This window comes from Triturus cristatus, chromosome 3_1, assembly GCF_964204655.1.
Source record: "Triturus cristatus chromosome 3_1, aTriCri1.1, whole genome shotgun sequence".
In the NCBI taxonomy this organism is placed as follows: domain Eukaryota; kingdom Metazoa; phylum Chordata; class Amphibia; order Caudata; family Salamandridae; genus Triturus; species Triturus cristatus.
In genome coordinates, this window is record NC_140583.1 from 285,283,677 (window position 1) to 285,307,536 (window position 23,860).

General features: G+C 46.4%; 1 long non-coding RNA gene across 2 annotated transcripts in view; it reads right to left on the reverse strand.

The window, feature by feature from the left end:
- Nucleotides 1-9,309: 9,309 nt before the first annotated feature.
- Nucleotides 9,310-23,860, reverse strand: part of LOC146860111 (uncharacterized) — a 91,142-nt gene continuing 76,591 nt past the window's right edge. For both annotated transcript variants that reach the window (XR_014979097.1, XR_014979095.1), the window contains one exon: nt 9,310-10,447. This is a non-coding gene — a long non-coding RNA (uncharacterized LOC146860111). The remainder of the gene's footprint in view (nt 10,448-23,860) is intronic.

Consider the following 23,860-nt stretch of genomic DNA (forward strand, 5'->3'; position numbering starts at 1 on the left):
GTCCCATTCCAGTATGACCATATAACTGTAGTTGACGATTTGCGCCTTCTGGTGCTACTTTTATCTAAACCTTAAAAATTGCATAGTTCGGGGGGGGGGGAGGAGCCTAGCGCTTGACCAAGATGGCCGCGTGAGCTTAGAGCTCCCGAGACCCTCGCGCCCTCCGTCGACTATCCTGTCTCTAATCCTGACGGTATGCATGGCACCGTGTTGCTGAGTTGTCAGGGAGGCGATTGATACTATCCGCGGTCGGATCGCCCATCGGGAACCGGACTTACGACGGGCGAAAGATTGCGGCCTAACTCCCGGAGATGCCAGGGGCTAGAGTTGGCAGGATGCCCGACTCCTAGTTGATCAACAACGGCCTGGTGAGGTGTGAACTGTCGGACGGAGGCCCTCGCTCTTTCACTTTCGGTTTCGTTCCCTTTGTCTGCCCGGACACTGTAGAGCTCTGGGTGGCTTTATAACCCCAAGGACGCTCGGCGGGCTACTCTGGCAGCACAAGGCGGATCTGCTCACTCCTTATTCCTCTCTTTGAGAGGGAGCGGTCTTCACTGCATTGGACTGCCTGGAGTCCATTATGTCGGGCAAAGCAGAAGGGGATCGGTTGAAGACTAAGTCCACCAGGCGGGGAACGTATTCCCAAGTCAACAGTATGGACCGCTACGCCCTCCTGAAAACATCGCCGAGTGGACCGAGCCAGGCGCCGGATGCCCAGAAGGAGGACTCGCCTGGGACACCGGAGCTATCCCTGCAGGATGTCATGGGCGCGCTTGACGGGATGCAGACCTCGATGGGGAGGCAATTCGAGGCCCTGGCGCATAAGGTGGATGCCATCCTGGTGGATGTCAATTTGATCCGCTCGGACCTGGGCAAGACAAACGAACGAGTTAAGAACCTGGACCACAAGACCACGGGCCTCGCTGATGATGTCGCGGATTTGCAGAACGAGGTCCGGAAGCTGAGGGCCGAGAGTGACCTCGCCGCCCGCCGGCTGGAGGACTTCGAGAGCCGGTCCAGGCGCAATAACGTGCGCGTCATCGGGGTCCCGGAGTCCTCGGATGAGGCTTCGACGGACCTGCTTGTGGAAGATTTGGTCCTCAATCATCTTAAGCCTAAGGGCCTTGGAAAGTTTTTTGCGGTGGAAAGGGCCCATAGGGTGCCGGGCGGGCGGCCCAAGGCGGGTGCCCCGCCGCGGCCGATTGTCGCCCGGCTCTTTCACTTTCGAGATCGGGACGCTATCCTGCAAGCTTCGAGGGTGACGGGCCCAGTCCCCTTCCAGAACGCGTCGGTGAATTTTTATCCGGACTTCACCCAGCATGTGCAGAGACAGAGACAGAGCTTCCTGGGGGTGAAGCGGAGACTACGGGAACTGGACCTGAAGTATGCCATGCTTTTCCCCGCCAGACTACGGGTGGTGCATGAAGATCGGACATTCTTTTTTGACTCTCCTGTTATGGCCGACGAATGGCTGGACGCTTTGCCCCGGCGACGGATCGGGGACGACACAGCCGAGCATGGAGACAGTGGCCGGAATGGACAGGGCTGATATCTCAAAGCCGACCTGACTTGATTTAACCATACTTGAAGATTTGAACAGAGTGCAGTAACTGTGGAGGGTTGCGGGAGGACGAGGGGTGCTCTTTTCCTCCCTTAGGGTACTTTTTGTAGATTTTTGTTTTTGTAGGGCGACAGGCACACTGCAAGTTGGGGGGGCTTTTTAAGCTGCAGCAGGGGTGCAGGGTGGGGGGAGTTTTTGGGATTTTGAGTTTGTTGTTGGGGGGTTTATTTCTGCAAGGCATGATGATTATCCTTAGGGTTGTTCCATGGTGGCGCCTCGGGTGTGGGGTGGGCCTCTTTCCGTTTGAGGATGGGGGGTAGAGGCTTAAGTGTTATAAGCTGGAATGTTAATGGTTTGGGGGATCGCATCAAGAGGGGGATTGTGTTGCAATTTTTGAAACGCTGTCCTGCTGCAGGAGACGCACCTCATAGGCAATACGTGCTATGCCCTGAATAGGAAGGGGTATAAATTCATTGCACACTCGGGATTCTCTTCTGGGTCCAGGGGTGTGGGCATCCTCGTTAGAGCATCGCTGCCTTTTGAGGTGGACTCCACCATTGTTGACGATAGGGGGAGGTTTGTGGCGGTGGCGGGGCGGTGGGAAGGAAGGACTTTGGTTTTGGTTTCAGTTTATGTCCCGCCGGCCCTGCAGGCCTCCACATTTGCTGAACTGGGCAGGGCTTTGCTGACTCTCCCGGGGGGAATGCTGGTAGTGGGGGGGGATTTCAACGCTGTGGGTTCCGGACTGTTGGATAGATACCCGCCCAGGGACACAGGGGGGGCTCAGAAATGGCTTCCAGACTTCCTGGATACATTTGGTCTGATAGATTGCTGGAGGCTCCGGCACCCCACACAGAGTCAATACACGTTTCACTCCGGGGCGCATGGTAGCCTCTCCAGGATTGACTACCTGCTCACTCTGGCCGCACATGCCTCGTTGATATCCGAGGCGAGGCACATGGCACGCGGTATCTCTGATCACTCGCCAGTGTGGATCCGGCTGGAACTAGGTCGGGAGGGAGGAGGGAGGGTGGCCCCCATCAACCCATGGTATTTCCGAGACCCCAAGAACCGCAGCGCCCTGGTAAAGAAGGTAGATAATTACTTTAAGGACAATCTGGGAACCGTGGACTCGGCGGTGTCGCTGTGGGAAGCTTTTAAGACCGTGCTTCGGGGGGAAGCCCTTTCCCTTGTGGTGGCTGCCAAGAATCGGAGGGATGGCGAGGTGCGGCAGGTGGAGGAGGAGATTGCGGCCCTTGAGGGGGATATGGAGGAGGAGGTTACAGAGTCCTCATTGCATGAGCTTTGCCTGAAGCAGGCGGAGTATAGGGACCTGGTGACGAACGCCGCTAAGACCCTCAGCAGGGAACAACAGGGCCGCCTGTATGACGTTGGGGATAAGGCAGGGAAACTCCTGGCATGGCTGGACAGGAAAGAACGGGTCAATAGAGTGGTGCCAGAGTTGATTGGAGAGGGGGGAGAGGCAATCGTGGAACCTGAGGGGATTGTGAAGTGCTTCGCGGAATATTTTCATAGGGTTTATTCCTCTGTGTCGGACAGGCCGCCCGAGGACTCGTCTGATCTCCTCCGAGATATCGAGTTGCCCTGCCTCTCTGACATAGATAGGGACGATTTGGATGGTGACATCACGGTTGACGAGGTGGCGGGGGCGATTCGCGCATTGAACTCGGGTAAGGCCTCTGGACCGAATGGACTGCCGATCGACCTGTACAAACTGTTCCCGGATAGGGTCGCCCCTCATCTGCGCGCCATGTTTTTGGAGGCGCGGGGGGATGGGATCCTTCTGTTGGACCAGCGGCTGGCGTCGATCGTGGTCATACATAAAGAGGGTAAACCCCGAGATAGATGCTCCTCCTATCGGCCCATTTCACTCCTCAACGCTGAGCCGAAAATTCTGGCCAAACTCCTGGCTACCCGTTTGATAAGGGTACTTGGCGATTTGGTCCACCCGGATCAATCTGGCTTTATCCCGCACCGAAATACAGCATTGAACCTTAGGCGTCTTCATGGCGTCATCGCCAGGGCGGGCACGCTGCGTGAACCGGCTGTTGTGGCATCTCTTGATGCCACGATGGCCTTTGACACGGTGGAGTGGGCATATTTATGGGCCGTGCTGGCCAAGTTTGGTTTCGGTCGCGGTTTTGTGAGTTGGGTTCGGTTGCTGTACGAGGGGCCACTAGCGAATGTGGTGGTGAATGGACGGGCATCTACTCCGTTTCAGCTTGGTAGGGGTACCCGGCAGGGCTGCCCCCTGTCGCCTCTGTTGTTCGCCCTCGCCCTTGAACCGTTGGCTGCGTGGATACGTTGGCACCCGGATATACGGGGCCTTCGGTGGTCGTCTGATCATGAGGACCGTATTTCGCTCTATGCCGATGATATCCTGCTGTATCTTGCCTCACCTAAGAAGTCACTTATAGTGGTCTGTGACGTACTCACATCGTTCGGTAGGAACTCGGGGCTTGTGATTAATTGGGGCAAATCGTACTTGTACGTTCTTAGTGGCGAGGTCCCACCGATCCCTAGAACATGTTCGATACAGGTTGCCCAGCAGGGTTTTGTGTATTTGGGGATTTTTATATCCTTGGATCCTGCTGTGCGCTATGAGAGGAATCTGTTCCCCCCCTTGGCACGCTTGAGGCGAGATGTGGAAGGTTGGCGGAGGCTGCCGCTCTCCCTCGTTGGGCGTGCGGCCCTGTTTAAAATGATGTCTCTTCCCCGCTTCCTCTACGCTCTCCAGAACACCCTGGACTGGGTACCGGCCAAATACTTTCGGGAGGTCGAAGGCCTCCAAAGGACGTTGCTGTGGGATGGGCGGCCGCGAATAGCTACTTCAAAGTTGACGCTCCCATGGTACGATGGGGGCATCGCGCTCCCAGACATCCGACGGTACTATTGGGCCACGCAGCTGAGCGCGATCAACCATGGGTTTTATGGCCCTGCCCTCAGCCCTGGGTATGCCATGGATAGGTGGCTGCTGCGCGGCGGCAACTACTACAGGGCGTTGTATTCGCGGTCCTTGGACTCGTCCCTCACGGGGCCCACAGGTGTGGCGGTGCGCGTATGGAAGATGGCGACTGACTCGTTGGGCTGGAAGGATAGGCTAACCCTCGCTACCCCATTGTTTGAATCGGAAAGATTGGGAAGACTCTGGCACACGAAGGGCTTTGATAAGTGGGATCTGATAGGTATATCCAAGGTGGGAGATGTACTGCATAAGGGGAGGGTGAAGTCTTTCGAGGAGTTGCAGACTGAGTTTGAGCTAGGGCCCTCAGAGTATTTCAGGTATATCCAGCTGCGTCACGCCCTCCGATCAGTCCTTGTTGAGGGTGAGAAGGTGCCGGAGTCCTCTCCCCTTGAGGACCGAGTCCTTGATGGTCATATGCCCGAGAGCACGATCTCGCTCATATATAAGAAGTTGATAAACGTCCGGGCAGACTTGCTATTGGGGCTGAGAGAACAGTGGACCAGGGATGATCTTGAGTTGGATAATGAGGACTGGCAGTCAGCGGTTTCTTCGCCTAAGGAGGTTGCGATCCCGTCGCGTCTGAGGCTGGTGCAGCTTAAAATACTGCACCGGGTGTATGTGACGGGGCCAAGGCTGGTTCGCATGGGATTCTCGGAGGACGGCCTGTGCAGAAGGGGATGTGGTATGGTGGGCACTTTCCTGCACATCATTTGGGAATGTGGTGTCATTGTGGAGTTCTGGAGGAGAGTCCATGCAGTTATGGGGGAGGTGACGGGCATTGTGGTACAGCCGGAGGCGCGGTGCTGCCTCCTGAACGTCTGGGGGCCCACTGACCTCGATGAGGCGCAGACCCAATGGGTGACTCTGGGTAACATGGTAGCAAAAAGGGATATCGCGCGGCTATGGGGCTCCTCGGGACCCCCTACACTGACCGCGTGGAAGGAAAACATGGATTGGAGCATGTTTAGGGAGAAGACGGTCTACTGCTCTAGAGGGCGCCCCCGGAAGTGGCATGCCATCTGGGGGCGGTGGAACCAATACAGGGGGGGAATATGTCTTGCCCCGGACCTGGAACCTCCCGAGGAACAGCTTTCCCCCTGACCTACTCTCCGGCACAGCTTGGTTTTAGTAACTGTTCTGGGCCTCTGCTGTTCCCCTTCTTCCTCCGTACACAGTCTTGTACTTAGTAGACGAGTGGGGTCCGGTCTCCCCTGGGGGCCTCCGCCATGGGCTCACAATGTCCTTGCCTTGCTGGGGTTTGTTGTTAGTTTTTTCAGTGTTTATTTAAAATTGAACCTTTTGCATTATTCTTTGAACTGCGTTGGGGACACATCACTGTATCTAACTTGTAATGCTGCCGAACCTTCGGGCTGTCGGCTGAATAGCTGTGTCCTGAATTTTGAAATAAAGGTTTTCCAAAAAAAATAAAAAATAAAAAAATAAAAAAAATTGCATAGTTCCAATTCTACTAATTGGATTTTTATCATTTTGGTCTCAAATAATTTATTACATTTTCCTTTTTTTTTTTTTTAATTGTTGTGGTATTTTTCTTGTGTTGTGTTCAATATATTACTGTTTAAATGCTGGAAAAATACTTGAAACTTTGCCTATAGGCAACGCCTGACTGCTTTTGTGCCAACCTACCAGAAAGTTAAGCACAGGTTAATTTAGTGACTTTTTTGTGGTACACCCTGACAAGGATTGTGCCTTTTGCTTGAGTAGAGTTTCACCCCCCCTCGATCAACAACAAAGTTTCTTATTATATATCTATACACACAAGGGTCTGAAAGGGATATGTGAATGTGAGGGGTATTGGTGAGTCTAGTACCTGCCCTCTTGTTGGTGGTGGTGTTAGTCATATTTTCTGGCCATACTGGAGTGTGGTGGTGGTGTTATTGGCCGTGGTTTTCTTGATGGTGGTATTAGTCATATTGTTATGGTCTTGGTGGAGTGTGAAGGTGGTAGTATTGGCATCGATGTTGGTATTGGTAATGGATTATTGGTTTTGATCATATTGGTAGTAGTATTAGTCAAATTGTTGTGGGCTTTGTGTAATTTGGTGGTGGTATATTTGGCATTGGTGGTGGGATTGATGGAAGTACTGCAGGTGGTATTGTAATTGCATTTATATACCTCTGACAAACCATTGAAACACTAGTAACTTGGTACTTCGGAACCTATGGTTAGTGGTTAAAATGAAGTGGTTAGTTGGTTATTATGTTAGTATTGTGCTCTCCATAAAATATTTCCATGCATTTACTTCAGTTTCTTTTGGGGTAAATTTAATAAATATGAGTAAGATTACATCATTAATAGGGGACTTCTGACATCGTGACTTATTGGTAGGATGGATATTATTGCAAATAGCAATTTACAAAAGCTTTCCCGAAGTACTTTTTTCATATTTTTATTAAATCTTTTTATTGAAGATATCAAAGACAAATGATAAGACCACACATCCCCCCACTTCTCAGAGTCATAGGCCTGTTACCTATTTATCACAAGCAGATATCGCAATAGGTTTTCATACCTTGTCTGTGGAATCCTCCACCACCACTCACCCTAAGTCTCACATCTACCAAATCTAGATTCCTCCTTTACTTAACCAAAACTAAAACACCTTGAAAACAAATCCCTTGTCCCCAACAGGGATACCGAAGACAAAAAACACAGGAAAACAAATATATGTCACCTATCACATCAAACTTCAGACGTACAGGGATAGCGAAGATGAAAAACATAGGAAAACACATCAAATATAATTCACATATCACATTTTGCTTTAGACAGGCAGGTACCACACAGTTCACCATCTGGCTGTTCTCGACTGTCCTTTCCTAAGGACCAAAACACCTTCTGCTCACTCATTCTGGCACATAGTCTTTGTATGTTTGTGACGGCGCTGGGTTGATTCTCAAAAAGTATCTCTGGGGTCCTCCCCTTTGCACTAGAGGTGTCACAGTCTCAGCCTCGATTTCCATCATGTCACAGTGACTGGGGTCCTCTTGGGGTGTTGGGCTTGCGAAACTATCTTCATCCTCTTCTTTTTCTGAATACACTGCCTCGCTCCCCTCCTTTGGGCTTATGTCATCCCCTTCCTGAGGATGTTCTTCTGTTAGAAAACACTTGATTTGTGATATATTCCTTGAGACACTGCCTCTTGCTTGTTGAGCTGTCTCCCTGGCTCCCTTTACCACAGTTTCTGTCCACGGTTGGGGCTCGAAAGGGAGCTGGAATTTTCATCCAGGGTGTGGGTATTTGGTTAGGACTTTGTCCCCTGACTCATACAATCTGTGTCAGGGTCACTGCCTTCTACTGGCATAGTCATTACGGGGTTGCTCCTGGCTGAATAACTGTTGCTGTGGCTCATGACTCTGAACCGACTATCAATAATGGGGAATAGTGTCTGTGACTGTTCATCCCCCGCTGGTAGTGAAGTGTGGTGTAGCTCTGTACTCTCACCAAAACACGTATATTGCATTCTCTATGCCTTTGTTTCTGCCTCTGCTATGCGTATCACTTTCTTTAGGGTATTCACAAACTGTTCTGCCTCCACATTGTCTTGGGGCCACCATAGTATGATGCGTCAGTGTTGCCTGTTACTGGACTGGAGGTACTCCTCTGATCCAGTGCTGTTGAATGGGGGTCCATTATCTGTCCGGATTTCGCCTATCAGTATATGCGCCACCATGATCTTCTGATCTTTGGAATAAAATCCCCCGCAGATGTGGATGGTATCAGATTGGCTTTCAGATATTTGCCATTAGGGAGGCTGCCAAAGTTGGCAGTGACTTTTTGCCACAGTATAATTGGACCTTCCTAAGTGAGCACTGGGGCTAGTGGTTCTGAGAGTCTGGTTGCTTGGTACTCAGTACACTTCTGCACCATTGTCTTGAGAGGATATCGGCCAGGTTGTGTACGCCCAGTCTGTACTCGGCACTGAAGTTATACTCTTGGAACTGCAAGATCCATTTCTTGATTCACAGTGGGGATTTAGAAGCAGATCCTTTAGTGAGAGGAATCAGTGGCTTATGGTTGGTGTAGACCATAAAAGGGTGCACATACAGGTACAAATGGAAATGGCAGCCTCCCCAGTCCACTACAGTGGCCTCTTTCTCCATCTGCAAGTACCTTTGTTCAGTCGGAGCTAGTATCACGGCTTGAGTATGCAACTGGGGCCTATTCTCCTACATCTTGGCATTGTGACAGAATGGCTCCTAACCCTTTGGCAATGGTATCTACCTCCAGTTCTGATGTTCTCTGGGGGCCCAAGAATGCAAGCGTGCTTTTCGCAGACAGCTATGATTTAGTTTTCTGGAACGCTATCTCTTTAGATTCACCCCAGACCCAGGGGTTTTGGCTCTTGGTGAGCTCTGGGAGCAGTGTAGTAAGGTCAGCGAGGGTCTGTATGAAATGGCTACAATAAGTGACCATCCCCAGAGATCTTTGGTCTCAGGACACTGACGTGGAGACTGAAGCCTCTCGTATGTCGCATACTTTTTCTGGGTCAGTAGCAACTCTGGGGCATATTATCAAGAAACAGCGTTAAAATTATCGCCGCTTTAGCGGCTGAAAACTGCCGCTAGATCGGCGATAATGGGCTTGATAATATGCCTGTGAGAATTCCCATAGAAGCCCATGTTCTGGTGTCAACATGGGCTTCTATTGGAATTCTCTGTGGCATATTATCAAGCCCATTATCGCCGCTTTAGCGGTGGTTTTCTGCCGCCAAAGCGGCGATAATTTTAACACCGTGCTTGATAATATGCCCCTCTGTTTTTTATGAATTGGTAGCCAAAGAAAATTATGTCTGCCCGGAAGAATTCACACGTCTCCTTGTAGAGAGTGAGACCATGATCCTGTACCAGAAAGGAGACTGACCGCAGCCTCGTCAGATGGTTCTCGATGGTATGGGCATGCACCAGGACAATGTATCTAACGTTCAGTACAGCAGGGAGTCTCAGGAGTATTACTTTTATGATATTCTGAAAAATGTCAGTGTGCTGGAGATAGCCAAACACAGTCTCTTGTACTGCCATAACCCCACGTACATTCACAAAGTAGTTATGTGGAGTGAGTCGGGGTGCAGGGGTATCTGGTGGTAACCCATTCGCAGGTCCATTTTAGAGAACCATTTTTAACTAGCTAGTTCCTCAATGATATAAACTATAGTAGGGGTCAAATGTCTATCTTGTTGCCCGGTTGGGTATCCTCATTTGGATACATATTCTTACAGCCTCAGGTTGTTTTATTTTTTAGCAACCACAATGGGGGAGACCAGGGGGTGGTACTGTGACTTTCTCAATAATTCTTGCCTCTTCAAGTTGTTTTAACTCCTGTTTGATTTTGTGCGCAGTTGGAATGCCATCGTTTGGTAATGGAGGGCAATGGGATGGATTGATTTGCCTATGTGAAGGCACACAGATTTGTTCTTTAGGGACCCAATTCCGTGAAACAGCAGGGAGAACTCTTGCAGCAACACATATATCTCTGCTGCATGGACAGAGAAGGCAAATTGGAAAAGACCCAGATCCTGCGCTGTTTGGCAGCTGAGAAGGAAACCCGTCCCTTCTTGTGTGACGTAGCCCTTAGCTCTTGTGTTGGAGTCACAATGGCTGAGGTTAGCATGAAAAACTCCTGATATTCGCAGATATATTGTGTTTCCAAATGCGTGGACCCTTATTCTTGTGGGGCGGAGAACTGGTGGTGTTGGCAGTGATTCTTCTTTTTCGGGTTGATGAACCCCCCCACATCTATGAGGGGCATTGCTGGGGCACACTGGAGTCAGAGCTGGCAGCTGGATGTGGCACCCGGGGTGCTCGGAGCCTGGTTTGACTTCATGATTAATGTGCACTGTTCCTTGGTCATCATCATTCATATCACTATCTTCTGAGACTTCTCTTTATTTAAAAAAAAAAAATTATTAGCCAATAAAATCGACATACATTTATATTTCGGTCATTAGAGCAGAAGACACAGCAAAATAATCTGAGAGGGATCAATGCACATTTTTCGTCCCCATGTACTTTCAACTTATTTCAGAGTTATACTCATGTCAGGAGCCAGACATTCAATACAATTATAGCCTTTTGTAGAGGGAAAGAAGAATAAAAAATAAAAATGAACAGAACATAGGAAACATTAGGATATAAATCAAGGCATATTGACATTTAAATTAAAGAATGTAGGAATTATTACAGATACTCGACTAACACCCCCCAGATCTTAACACCTAACCTACATTTCTGAGATCCCTTGAGAGATTGAGAGATTAGAGACTATGTTCTAGATTACATATAGAATAAAGTCTGCCCCTCCACATTTCAAAGGATGGTGGCTCTTTCTCCCTCCATAGTGATGCTATACATAATCTAGCCACTGCCACAGCTATGAATATAAAATATCTGAATTCATACATTCCCTGTGTGGCTAGTGATTCTTCCACCACTCCCAGCATCATCCCAGTAGGTGTAATCCCAATCCGCACCCCTGTCACCTCTGTCAAAAAGATCTCCATCTTATTTATAAATTGTCTTAGATCTAGGCACTCAAAAAACATATGAAGGCTATCAGCTTGGTCTGTTGCACAGCGCGTACATTTACCTTCATTTTGACCCCCCCACCGTGCAGTTTTGGCAGGCATGTAATACAGATCATACATGGTTTTATAATGTTGCCCCTTGAGACTGGAGGAAATCAAAAGCTTCTCAGACAATGCTATTGACTGTTGCAAGACATTCCCTGCCTGGTTTAATCTATTATTCCATTTTAATTTCTGTTTCTCTAGATCATCCCCTTGCAATTCAATAAGATTATAGTATAAGATACCAATCCTCCCATGCTTCCTAATTGTTTCCAACAAGTTACTTTTTATAGCCAGGTTAGGTACATCTACTTTCTTTTGTAAATAGTCCCGAATGTGTAAGTATTTAAAAAAAAATCGGTTTTAGGGAGGTCGAATTCAGATATTACCAAGGCGTATGTTTTGATGTCTGGAGAATCAATTGTCTCCCAAAGTCATTAATCCTTTCCGTCTCCATCTAGCCATAACATTATCAGAGAAGATAAGGGGAGGTAGTGCTAACGATGAGGTGGGTGTATAAAAATTAAACTTACCAAGCTTAAAATATTTCCGAACCTGTATCCATGTTTTATAAACAGCTTGGAGCACCTTAAAACGAGTTTTTTTTATAATAACTAGGCTCCAAATTTAAAAAGAAATTCCTCTCTGTTCTTGAGCCCAATAACATCTGAAAAATATTCGGAAATTCTTCCGCCTTTCCCTCTTTTTCTTTTCCAAGAGAATGCCCATTTGCTGCGACATATATACCCAATAATAAAACAAAAAGTTCGGAACGGCCCACCCCCTCGAGATCGAGGCAGGGTCATGTACCTCATTGCTCTCCTGGGTTTACCTGGCGCCCACAGGAAGCTACCACAGATAGGTTGTAATTTTTGAAGTTGCTTCACCGTAAGTTCCAAGGGGACACACCTAAAATAATACATCACTCTGGGCAGAATACCCATTTTTAAGACATTGCATCTCCCGACTATTGATAAATGTAGGCTTACCATTCTATCCAAGTCCTTTTTAATTTTCCGCACTAGCGGCTCCCAGTCTGATAATACCATTTTATCCAAACACGCATTAATGCGGATCCCCAAGTATGTGGCCTCCTCGGTGATCCTGGGATCGTTGCTACTAACTTGCTCAGTGCAAATTATTTGTGTTTTTGTTGTATTTAATTTAAATCCAGACCGTTCCCCAAATTCAGCTGCTAGTTGTTCAATCTATTTTACCGTTTGAAATGGGTCCGGCGAAATAACCGCAATATCGTCTGCGTATGCTAATGAAGTGTTCTCCAACCCGGGTCTCGCCATTACATTATTTAGCCTATGTTCCAATAGATTTCAAAGCGGATTAATATAAAGGGCAAATAATAAAGGGGAGCAAGAGCATCCCTGTCGGGGACCTCTTGATATAGTAACGAGATTAGACTCCAACCCCAGCGCGCATATTTTTGCCTTGGGTGAATTGTACATGGTCTGTAGAGCTTGTATAACACCTGATCTGAAGCCTTGCCATCGTTGACCATAAAAACTCCCAAGAGACACGGTCAAACGCTTTCTCCGCATCGAGTAGCACCACACCGCACGGGGCTTTGAGTGCATTGGCAGATCCAGTGTGGTGACTACTCGACTAATGTGATTGACCATGCCTCTCCCTGGAATAAAGCCATGCTGCAGAACAGAGACTATGGGAGTTAATACTCGAGAAAGTCTAGTTGCCAAAATTTTTGCGTATATCTTCCCATCGCAGTTTAGAAGCAAAGTGGGTCGGTACGAGCCCGGCAGCAAAGATGACTTGTCTTTTTTTAGGAAAATAACTATGCTCGCTTCATCCCATGACGCATGTCCTTTTTGAGCCTCTCGAAGAACCGCTAATATGTCTACTTGCAATTCAGTTATGAATTTCTTATCAAATTCAAGCTGGATCTTGTCAGGCCTGGCAGCTTTCCCTATTGCTAATGATCTAACCGCCTCTTCTAATTCTTCCAAGGTTAGCGGTTTTTCTAAATATAAACTATCTTCCGCACTTAGTATCTTCATATGAGGGTCTTTGACAAATTCTGTACTTGCGTGCTCTTTTGTATATAATCTATCATAAAAAATACGAAAAACTTCAAGAATCTCTGCCGATGTTTCAACCGTTTTTCTCTCTACTCCTGATTCTCTTAGCTAGGCACTTGCCTGTCATCTCCCCATACTCATAGCATTCTCTTCTAAATGTTTGATATTTACTAGCAATATCTTTAGCCCATTTCTCATTTATCTTCGCCTTATATCGTGCTATGTCAGTTTGTGCCTGAGAGCTATCTACCTTCTCTCTTAGGGTGTGTATTAATGAATATTCTGCCTGTTTAAGATTGTCGTAAAACCCCTGGATAAGTTGTCGCTGCTGTTTTTGATCATACAGTCCAAAGCTCAAAATTTCCTCTCTAAGTGTGGCTTTTAGCGCATCCCACATAATGCAGTTGTTCATTGAATTACGATTATTAACAAGAAATTCTTTTAACCATTGTCATATATGAGTGACAAACTGATAGTTTAACAATAATTTTCGATCAAAGGAGAAACACTCCCGGGTTCGGGCCACTCCTGTCATTTTAATCATTAATAATAGTGGGTAATGGTCCGAGGTGATTCTCGGGAAAACCTGTATTTGTGCTTCCGATAGAAATGTTTTAGTAACAAAAAAAATTATCGAGCCTTGCTATCTTCTGATATAGGCAGGAAAAATGAGTATATCCGGGATCAAAGTGATTTAATCTGGGCCAAGCATCCTCCAACCCATGCTCTTTTAAACTTTGCTGTAATGCCTTATAGACCTTAGGTTTCCGACTAGTATATTTTTCTCCAAAGGGGCCCTTAGTAATTTCTCCCAACGGAATGTTAAGATCCCCACAGAATATCAGAGGAGATGCCCATAAAGCCAATTCAATATTCAAGTATTTTAATATTTGAGCTTCATCATGATTGGATCCATATACCGAGCATATTGTAAACTTTTCACTAGCTACAGCACATTCAACAGTCACCCAAGGCCCATACTTATCCACTAGCTGTTTCCCAACCATTAGGTTGTTATTTTTTTTAGCCAAGATGGCCACCCCTCTCGTGTAGTCTCTTGCGACGTACAGGCCAATAGCTTATATCCTAGTTCTGTGAGTACCTCATATTTAGCCCAAGGGATATGGGTCTCCTGGAGACGTACCACGTCTGGAGACATGTTTTTAATTTCCTGCGTTACCCTTTGTCATTTAGTCCTTTCATTGAGGCCCCGAACATTAAACAAACATATTGACAACAAACTCAACATTTATTTTCTTTAAAAAATACACCACCCTCTCTCCCAACACACCAAATCATTTCTTCTCATTTGCATAGCCTCGTTTATTGGTTTTTTTAACCCCATTTTTGAACCCCTGTGCCCCTCCAGCAACCAGCCTCCCCCCTGCTAGCCCACCCTTCCCCACCCCTTGGTCTCTTCTGCCAGCAGAGACTCCCCCTGCCCACCCAACCATGGAGGCTGCAAGACCCAAGTCTTGGGTGATGGAGAACCCTGTCCCAGCACTGACCGCCCTCCCTCCCCCCGTAATTCCCACCGCGATGTGCTACTAAATCAAAACTCAAAAAATACTCAGCAATTTCTTTACAATGAAAAAGGAAGGAAAAGAAAAGTGAGATATAGGGCGTAGTCCAAAGCCTGTACTCATGCTAAGGCTTACACTATACATACTTATAGAGTTTTTCATTTTTTTGTTTTTTCCACATATTATAAGTGCATTCCAAAAAGTACATCATTAAGAATACCTTTCTAATGTAATTTCAGACTTCAAACTTCAGATTTACGGTACAATATTCTGGAGATACTCTTTGGCTTTTGCTACAGATGTGAAAAACCTAGTGCTATCCTTGTATATGACCTTAAGTTTGGAAGGGTTCAATAGAAATATTTGGGCACCTTTGACTTGAAAGGGGGAAATTAACTGTTGAAGCTGCCACCTCTTTTCCACTGTATGATGGCAATAATCAGGGCGCACAAAGAACTCAAACCCATCACCCCTTCTCTTCCTATCTGGTCTAGCCAGATCATACAGGGCCTGTCTAGATAGAAAGTTAGATAAAGCAATCAAGATAGCTCTAGGTTGAACAGGTTTGCTAGCCTCATAGTTTGTCTTTTGACGAAAAGGAAACCGGTGGGCCCGTTGCACCTCGATGTCCCAAGTCCATTGTGTCAGCTCCTGTAAGGATTCTGTAAGAAGCCCTACCATGAACTTCTGTGGATCGGACCCCTCTCTTCCTTCAGGAATTCGTAGAATTCTTGAGTTGTTTCGCCGGAGTCTGTTTTCCATGTCTTCGAGTTTCCAGGCCATGCCATTTCGCTGTGCTGTTAAGTCCTCTGCTACTGCCTTCTGGATGACCATCTGATCCTCAAGAGTAGAGATCCGATTCTCAGCCTCTACTATACGTTCAGCAAACTCAGAACAAGACTTGGCTACTCGTCGGAGTAAATTTTGCATCTTATCGGCACGCCTCCTGCGTTTTCTGACTCTCTGCCTGGGTTTCCTCTCTGTGTGACATTATTGTCTCGTAGATGACAGCTAAAGAGATTTTTTCCATGCCGCCCAATGAATTTTGTTGATCTCATACCCCCTCTGATGGCCCGGGTTGTATCTCATTTGTTAAGGATGCACCCCCGTCCTCCTTTCTGGGTATTACTGTTATTTTTTTTTTTCGTGTTGTGTCTAATCCAGGTGTCCTAGTCCTGTTCCCCGGGGTCACATCTTAATGTATACTACTAGTCTCACTCCATCCCCCACCAGGGGAGCTGAAGGTCCATCAGACAACTGTATAGATTTATCCCCCGAGTTAGAATGGTCAGAGAGTGAGAAAAAAGGTTCACCCATGTCCATTTCATGTAGATCATGGGATTTACTCTAATATAACTGTTTACTCATAGGTTGTACATCACAGGCTTTTTTGACCATCCCTGGATTGCCACCATCCATTCCTACCGCACTTATGCCATGTTCTCCCCCTTTCAAAATAGGGTTTACAGTACTTTCCCCTCCTGGCCTTTCATGAATTGTTGGGGTATAATTATCCCCCTGTCCTCCTTGCCTTTGTCCATTTACTACTGCCTGCTCATTGCAATCATAGAGCTCAGTGACCCCCTTGCTCACCTCATCCTGGTGAGGATCTACAGCTGGCTCCTTCATCATAGTCGTAGTCCCAGTCTCAGTCCCTTCTAAATTGTAATTCTTGCCTTTCACGCCAGTGAGAAAGATGGCAGGCATTACTTTTTTTCCTGGTCCTGTGGATTGAGTATTCCCAGGTTGTAGGTTACTTCCTGGGTCTACTGTAACTGCTCCCTGTCTTTGTTTCTTTTGGGCGCTTTCTGTCAGCTTCGGCATCGTCGCAGCGGCATCTCCACTGCGCTGCTTGGCTCCTCGGGTGCCTTTTTGGGGCATCTCCTCATCGGCAGCCCCACGCCAGCTCTCAAAGGCGACACACTGGGCTCCTTGTGATAGAGACCGCAGCAGACGCACAAGCGGGATCTGGGGACTGAGCAACGCCGAATACCGGTAACTGAGTATACTCCAGAGCATCAAGGATCTTCGATCGGGTATCTCTTTGTAATTTTACTCTCCCCCAAAGCTCAGCATACATCGCGCTACGGCTGCATCTCGACTCGCATTGATTCAGAGGAGGTTTATGGGGGGGTTGTAGGGAACGGGCAGCTACAGAAGTTCACTCTGCCACAGTAGCGGCCGCCATCTTGCCTCCCCGACATATCTTCTGAGACTTCTGGTGCTGCGTTGACTGCTCGCAACTGCTTCTGGCAAGGTTTCGCTGACTTCTGTCTTCAGCGGCACAAATTCACAAAATTATTTAGCTTGCCACATGCCATGAATCTCTTTCCAGCCGCTGGGCATTTCCATGGGTGTAGTTATGGACCTCCGCACCACTAACATGGATGTGCAGTTGCTGGTGTCTTGCTACGGCTGTGCTTGGGTTTTTGGGGCATCTTTACGGATTGCATTAACTGAAGCAAACCGTTGCAAGGCCGTTTCTCTGTTTGATGCCCTGGGCTTGGACAGCTCTTTCATTCAAACCACTGTAAGTATATCCTTCACTGGAATGTTGGGAGTTTGGAGGATCTGCTCTCGGAGCTTGGACAGTACACAGCCCTGTATGAATTGCACCCAGATCTTGTCGTCTTCATCAGGCAGGGTGCAGGTCCTGGCCAATTCTTTGCTGTGGACAAAGAAAACATCAATGGACTTCTCTGGATGTTGGCGTGCCTGGCAGAGGAGGAGCCGCTCGTAGTCAGGATTTATGAATGGTTCATAGTAGGCTGTAATGGAATTTTTGAGGGTGCCATATGTATTCGATGGTCCTGCCTCTGCGACACCCTTTGCGATCTTGTGGATCTCTTCTACAGCCAAAGTAAATGGAGAAATCTCTTCCTCTTATCAGAGAGGTCAAGGGCAACAGATTATTTCTCCAGCCACATAACCCAGTCTTTCCATTTGGCCACTTAGTGACTGCAAAATGCTCCATTGCCAGGTTGGATGCCATTTGGGCTGTGTAGCCGATGCACATGCGAATAATGGTGGAGGGCCTGATAGTGCCATCACTGGTGCCCAGGCATGGGTGCCCATGCAGGTGGGTGTCTTGGCTTGGTGGTACTTCATGTGCTGCATGCTGGCAAGGTCAGATGGTCATGTGGTGGATATGGCCTGGGTTTCGTAGCACATGTGCCCTTGCAAGCGGATGAGGCTGTGGTTGCTCTGAATGCCTGGACAAGAGCTAGCAAACCCCCCCCCCCCCTTCAGGCCTAGCTGCACATGTTAGTCGTTGCCACTGATCTGAATGTGGGGGCCGTCAGGAGGTGTGCTTTGACAGGCCGCCACCGTTGGAGGAGAGGCCTGTGAGGTGTTGCAGCCATTGTCTACCACCTCTTTGTCATATGGTATGGCTGGGCCATTGTTTTGTCGTGATGCGATGAGGCCGCTTGGGCGGGAAGAGGACAGGCCACATGAGAGTGAGTGCAGGCACCAGCACTTGCTCGAGTTGCAGAAAGCTGTCAGCCGGCTGGAACAAGCTGTTAACTCCAGATTTGCAGCCCTGTGGGCACCACTGCGGGCGTCGGTGGACCATGGAAATAGCGAATAGCGTCGAGCACAGGAGGAGTGTGGCCAGGCCACCTTGCCACCAGTGTAGAATTTGGCTTGGATGGCAGGTGTGCAAACAAGCCAAATTCACTCCGGTGTGCTGTTTTAACCTGCCCCATCTTTGGCCTGGGGAATTTTTATTAACATCTTCAGTCTGCGCGTCTGGCCAAACCATAGCCCTGATGTCTTAGGATGGGGTCATCCAATCCCCCCTGTTGATAGCACAGAAATGTAAGGGACAACTTATGTCTCCCAGCTCTACACGTCTGTCTACAAAGGTGTGTGCCAGACTGCAAGATGAGTGTTTGCGGTTCTGTGGCCTGGGCATGCTTTTGGTCCACTGTCTAACTATGCCTCCCTTTAGGGACTGGCTATAGTCAGGACCCAATTCTAGACTACATGCTGTACTGGTGGCACTGTGGATTCATGTAGCCCAGCATGCATATATATATGATATGGGGTTTCTAAACAGTGCTGAGAGGTTCTTGGCTTCACCTACGCAGACGACACCCAGCTCATCCTCTCCCTCACCAAAGACCCCGCCACCGCAAAACTCAACTCCCAGAAAGGAATGAAAGAAGTCGCAGCCTGGATGACCAACAGCTGCCTAAAACTCAACGCTGAGAAGACAAAAGTCCTCATCCTCTGACCCACCCCTTCAGCATGGGACAACACCTGGTGGCCCACAGCTCTCGGTAGCCCCCACACACCCTCAGGCCACACCAACAACCTCGGCATCATACTCGACTCATCGCTCGCCATGACCCGACAGATTAACACCATCACCTCTTGCTGCTTCAACACCCTCCACATCCACTGCAAGACCTTCAAATGGATCCCCCCCGAGTCAAGGAAGACAGTCACCCACGCACTCATCACCAGCAGACTGGACAATGACAACGTACTCTATGCCGGCATCAACAAATCCCTACTTCGCAAGCTCCAAACAATACAGAGCACCACGGCCAGACTCGTCTTCAGCGTCTCCCAGCATGAACACATCAGCCAGCACCTCCGGAGACTCCACTGGTTCCCCGTGGAGAAGAGAATCACCTACTGAATCCTCATGCACGCCTTCAAATGCCTACACAACAATGTACCCCAGTACCTCAACGACAGAATAAACTTCCATGTACCCAAAAGAAACCTGCGCTCGCACCTGCTGAAACCCCACGCATCCACAAAGCCAGAGCAGGCAGAAGATCGTTTGTTCACATCACAGCCAAGACCTGGAACGAGTTACCGGCAGACATCAGACGCGCCCCTGCTGCAGATCGGAGCTTATAAATTCCCCCTACTTCCACGGACAGAGTAATTCCACAGTCATACGCACATATACTCATCATACGCTAGGGCCCATCACACTAACATTCATTCTATTACTCTATCCACACTGAATATACGAGAGAACTCCTAAATCAATCTGCATCTAAACTGAGGTCAATGCAACCTAATTGATATGTCTCGAGTCATGATTTAAACAATAAGAACACATCTGAGATCCCAATAAATTGACAAAGAAATAACCACCCGACACTGTGATTCAAACAAAAGGTTATTTTTATCTAAATTAGTTCAAATGAAAGTCAATCAATAGCAAAACCATTATTCTCATAGTTACCTATTGTAGCTAAATGTCGTATTTAGGTCAGGACAGGTCTCTCAGTAAAGTCTCCCGAGTCGCTGTCCCCTCAATCAACGTCGATCCTCTCGAGCATAGGTTAGGGAAGAAGTGGCCTTAGACCCTCTCTAGTCTAACAATATTTATAGTAAAACTTACACATTAAAAGTTACAAACAAGCTCTAAACGTCCGTTGAGCCGTTGAGCAGAGCAAGCAGGAAAGGATGTTGACTCGCAACATTTAGAAAAACCTCCGCTCTCAAAAATCTCAAAAATAAAAACACGGAAGAAGGAAACACAAACTAAAAAATGTAACATCCATGAATGCTCTTCCTCGGAATCATAGTGAAGCCACCGCAAGTTTATCAAAGTTCATTGTGGCTTTTATTCTCTCCCAAGGATAACTGGTGACAACTGGCGTCAAGCCCAGAGCTGCCGTCCTCACGGAAACTTTTAATACAGACAGAGGCCGAGGTCAGGATTTCAACCATATTCAGCGAGGCCTCTCTTTGTATTTCATCTACTCAAATGCAGGCTGTAATTGTCAGCCATCTTTGACTAGGCCAGAATGGACAATCTTAATTAAAAGAAACACAAAACAACGTTACTACATCGTAATGATTATACAGTGTTAATTCCCACTAATACCCTTATGTGTATGTAATTATCTAGCCATCTGCGACATAAAGAAGCATTAAAGCGTATTATTTCAAAGCGCAAACACATAACAAATAGCACGTTAGCCACACATATTTTATTAATTTGCTCACCAACTTAGTTCACGTATTAATAAAGCAACACAAATGCATCCCCACGTGTAATTCTTTCATTAGTAAGGTTGATTAGTCAGAAACTTCAACAAAATTAAATCTAGTAATTAATTATTAGTAATTTTAATTATGACATATAAAAATATAAGCTGATGTTCGGGTTTTAACAGAAAACCCTGCTCCAGCAATCCCGCCTTTGGTGATATATATCACCACAAAAAACCAACCCAAAAAAAATAATTTTGTCCCCATTTTTAGAAGAAATTCAAATGTCTTTTTGTATAACATGTATAACATTACACACCAGACTCTCTTTCATCATCTCTTTTCGATTCCAGATACACACTCTCCCTAAATTCTTCTAATTCTATTTCTTGTGGGTCTCTCTTTGACCTCCTTTGTTTCCTTTCAGAATTTTCTCTTATTATTTTCATTTTCCCTCCCCTGTTTTTACAACACAAACACCCTAATCTAAGTATCAATAAAGCAACAATCACACATGTCAATGGAAACAATATCCTACCAAATATGGTACTACCTATCTTAGCAATAAAGTTCTTAACAGCAATCATCTTATTAGCCATTTTAGTCCAGATACTTTCAGCTTCCAGTGGTACTAATTCTTCATGCAAATCAGTAATATTTTTGATATAGATCTTTAGATCTTTGCTTTCGTCAGGAATGTAAGCGCAACAATGTTGAACCTTCAGCATTCCACAAACTCCACCCTCTTTGGCCAATAGAATATCAAGGGCAAGTCGATTTTGCATAGACATGGCGCGTAAGGCAACCATCTCCGTATTCACCAATAGAAACCCTCCAGCGGTGCTTGTCGATAAGCGATCCACCACTGTTGACAGCTTCCGAATTCCATATGCATTTAATGAAATTCCCACTGCTGGAATCAAAGCTCCAAAAATATCTCCCACAATTTCTGACCAAGTTTCTCTCTTAAAGCGTGTTAGTAAATTAATTTGTTCTACATCCTCTACCTTATCTATATGAAAAATCTTTGGAAAGACCAGGCCAACATAACATGTGCCATACCAATGGTCAGGCAACCTGTAATAAGCCTTATTCCCACAAATATAGTACACTCCCGGGAAAACTGGATCTTCTCCTCCCGTGAATCCCCATCCTGTTGCAATAAAGTATGTATCATGACACTCACTAGTCCCAACGAAATAACTATCATATTGGGATTTCCTTCTGGTAAGGCATAGTTTACCCTTCTGTGGTGCATCTAAAGCCAAAGTCGGACTGGCCCCATTTTTCAACTCCTTTCCCATCTCAATGTCCCACACTGTCTCACTCATCTTATATTCTCCTGCCTTTTCATGCATGCTCACTCTCCTTTTCTCTACCATATCCAGGAAAGCTTTTTCTTCTTCCTTCAAATTACAAGTTAAATTGTTTCTAAAAATATAATCTAATGTTAATTCTTCTGTCTCAATAAAAATCTCACCAAAAATGTTAACTTCTTTTGCAGGATTTAGTTTCTTATCCATAGGCAATTGCCCAAAAATATTATCTTTATTAGACATCTCATAATCTATTTTCCCTAGTAAATAAAAAACACTACTTAGCACACTACATGAAATCCCATACGTAGCTGGAAGATGATGATAAGTAACTCCCTCTGAAACGGATGCAGGCAATTGCATACAGACGTAGCAATCCCTTACTTCCATTGAATTTACGTATTCATACAACAATTTTGAAAAAACATTGCTAGAAAAATCATTAATCGATCTATCTTTATGTATGTAAATGTTACTAATTCTAGTTGACACTACTTTCTGTGAACTCTTCCCTATGTTAGTCATATTCTCAGTATGTATTCCAAAAGTGTCTATTGTAACCCTAAAAGTAACTAATAAAGCAAGTACACTCCATAATAGCATTAATAATCCTGTACAGCAGCAGCACATTCTACACCATCTTCTCAAGAAGGTACATCTACTTTGATTATTCTCTGTGTTAGCCATTTTACTACTTTGGCTGTGCCTTTTGACTTAGCCTCTACTACTCCACTACTTAATCTCTAGAATACTAGATTATTTTAATCTGCTAATTTTAGATTTCTTCTTTTGACTCTTCTGCAAGTGACTCCTTCAATTCACTCAATTTGGATTTTCATCACTTTTCACTTCTTCTTCAGTAACGTCAAATTGTATCAGATCTTCAATATCCTGAGCATCTGACTCTTCTCCAATGTCAGTCAAGATAACTTTCAGGACTCCAACAGTTTTCTCCTCCTCAACCACTTCTCGTAAGGTCCCCTCTGGATTTCCTTGACTTTCTGCCTCTTCTTCTTCAGACAGTGCCACATACGTCCATTCCGGTGACCTATACTTCTGGTTAGGCTTTCTGATTCTCTTGATCTCCTCTGGTTCTTTTGACTCCTTTTGTTTCTCAACCTTTGCTTGATTCTGACTCGACACCTCGTTCACCTGTTCAGCTTTTGATGAACTTGCTCGTGTCAGTCTGTACCTCAGCCTCTTTATCTTGTTAGGCCAAAGATCTCCTTTTACACTCCTTTTCGGTCTCACTTCTTTATTATTTCTTTCTCCGATTCAAGTTCTCTTTCTCAGAACTCGACCCTCTGATTTTCCATTCTCACTCTCATCTGATTCTGTCTCATTTGCCTCTTGTTCATCAACAATTCTCTTTTGCTCCACAAACTTCTTCTCCACCGATTGAGATTTCCCTACTACTGTCCCTCCTCGGGTCTCCGACACGCAATCTTCTTGCTGTCTACTTGTCCCTTCACCTAGCTTATCAGGAATGTTCCCTACACCTCCTCGGGGGTCTTCCGCAATCTGTCCCTCTCTATCTCCTTCTGACCCTACTTCTTCAGAAGTAATCTCAGGTGGATCCTCAATCTCCTCATCTGATTCAGGTGTAGTCTCTGTGGAATTGCTCTTTTCTTTCCTTTTTCCTCCTTTATTTTCTCCACTACTTGTTGGAACTTCAGGCACTCTAACAGAATCCGAACTCTCTTCTGAAGCTCTCAATGTTTCTCTTGAAGCTTCTCTTGGTAAGAAAAAAGAATCACCTGACTCTCTTTCCAACTCTTCCCCCCTTTCAGGATTCTTTTTTCTTCTCACTGTTTCAGTGTCTGGATCATCACTGGAATCTGATTCTTCAAAATACTCTTTCCCAGTCCCATCTTTTGGA